The sequence below is a fragment of the Myotis brandtii genome, unplaced genomic scaffold, assembly GCF_000412655.1.
Source record: "Myotis brandtii unplaced genomic scaffold, ASM41265v1 scaffold1077, whole genome shotgun sequence".
Lineage (NCBI taxonomy): Eukaryota > Metazoa > Chordata > Mammalia > Chiroptera > Vespertilionidae > Myotis > Myotis brandtii.
This window is the reverse complement of record NW_005353666.1, coordinates 389,088-391,279: the sequence shown is the minus strand read 5'-3', so window position 1 is coordinate 391,279 and position 2,192 is coordinate 389,088. Positions and strand designations below refer to the sequence as shown.

Genomic DNA, 2,192 nt, shown 5'->3' with positions numbered 1-2,192 from the left:
GTCGAGGCCCACGCCCGGGGGCACGGGGACCCGCAGAGACGAGACACGAGCAGCACACGCCGGACCTGCCATCTCACCAGGGAGCCCAAAGGGAAACTGGAAAGGACCTTGAAACAAACAAAAAAGAACGTAAACAGCGTCAGGGGAGTCGGTGCCCACGGGGGTCCGTGCCGCTCGGCGCCAGTCCTTCCGTCCTTGTCCGTCGGAACGTCCGTCGCCTTCTCACCGGAAGGACGCCCTTCACGCTCTGTCCCGCCTGAGCTCCCGGTCGCCTCTCGCTTCGGGGCCACGTGGGTGACGTGAGGGAGACGCGGGAACAAGCGCGGGTTCGCACGGCCGCCGCTCTCAGCACCGACGCCCACGGGTGTCAAACAGCTGAGCGGGTGCAGGGGGGACGCCGGGCCAAGGGGTGAGCACGTCCCCAGGACGACATGGGGGTTCATCACGCTGTTCGGAATAGCGAGCGACTGAAAACTTACGGATGGTGTATTTCTGGAATTTTCCATTTCATTGTTTTGGAACTCGGTTGACCGAGAGGAGCTGAACCTGCAGGAAGTGGGGCAGGTAGGGAGGGCGCTGGGCCCCACGCTGCGAACAGCAGCGGGACGAGACACAGGAGACGCAGCGGGAACACACACGGGCAGTCACTTGTAATGCGGCCATGAGACCAAGTGGGCACAAATGATTTTTCGTGAGAAAGAAGAAAGGAAGGAAGGAAAGAGAAGAGAACAGAGGCAGAGAAGGCGGAGTTAATACACACGAAGCCCCGCGGAAGCCACACCTGGTGAAGCCACGTGACGCTGCCGTGTCGGTGAGTGCCGGGCAGTGGGTATTGGCACTTCATCGGTTCCACCCACACGAGGTCGCTGCCGGGCCTTCTGGAGACCCCCCCCCCCTCCCCGATGAGGCTGGGCTGTGCCCGAAGCCTGGGCCCAGGAGGGCACCTGCCGTGTCTGCTTACCACACCACACGCCTCCTCCTCCACCGGACACACGTCACCTGCAGAACACGGATGAGAGCACCTTCCCCGGGAAAATACGCGGGCACCTTCTCCCCAAAGTGTGAAGCATGAGCCAGTTCTACGATGAAGAGGAATGAGCTTCGCCCGGCCGGCTGGCTCAGTGGGTGAGCGTCGACCTATGAACCAGGAGGTCTGGGTTCGATTCCCGGTCAGGGCACAGGCCCAGGTTGTGTGTGCAGGAGGCGCCCATCCATGATTCATTCTCTCTCTCTCTCTCCCTTCCTCTCTGAAATCAATTTTTAAAAAAAAAGGAAAAGCAATGAGCACCACATCTGAAAAGAATGCCTGTGAACAGATGTCAGAGATGAGCTAAGTCACTTATTCCAGGCCTTGCTAGCCACGCTCTGCAGCAAGGCGTGGGCGGTCACACTGCGCCTGCCTGCACTCACCGAGCACCCCCGTCGTGCCGGCCCACGGCCCAGGCCATGGAGCACGACATCCTTCAGCCACCACAGGGACCTTCCTGGCCGAGTGCACGTCTAGACCGAGCTGTCTCCCTCCTTCCCCACCAGAGGCCGGGCCCCCTGAGGACAGAGCCCCTCCCCGTGGACTTGCCTGCAGCCTCCTCACCGTCTGGTCTCCACTCGCTGCCCTGACACAGGCCCATCCCCGGAAGCACCGCGCCTCAGTCTACCCACCTGTGAAATGGGACGATGGCCAGGTGAACCTGCGTTCACAGACTATAGGGGGCTCTGGAATCCCCGGTGGAGATCCTCTGTCCTCCACAGCCTCCGGCCCACCTGGGACTCTGCGCTGCCCCCACCCCCACCCAGAAGCATCCGTGGGTTCTCTGTCACCGAGGCCCCCCCTCACTCTGGCGCCTACACCTGGACGAGGATGTACAGTCTTCTCTTCACGCCCATTCCCGCTCCACCAGAGCCCGACATGCCCATGACTTTTGTATGTGGAACGAATGCCTTTAAATGGGTTTTCCAGGGGGAAATTCATAAATGGGAAAAAAGTTTACACCTGGAATATTAAAAAAGGACAAAATGTTTATAAAGGGTATACTGTAAATGGATAAAATGTTTGGATAACTCTAGATCTTGGAAAAACAAGAATGAGTTATTCTAAATGTTGCTTCTCACAAACTGTAAGAAAAGTGTGTGCACTGTGGTCTGTGTGACGACCAGGAGCCGCGCTGGAGCGCGGGCAGAGATGGCAGGCGCAC

The 2,192-nt window shown here is 59.1% G+C and overlaps 1 protein-coding gene across 1 annotated transcript in view; it reads right to left on the bottom strand.

The window, feature by feature from the left end:
* Positions 1-2,192, bottom strand: part of WDR27 (WD repeat domain 27) — a 49,202-nt gene that overhangs the window by 8,752 nt on the left and 38,258 nt on the right. The window lies entirely within an intron of this gene.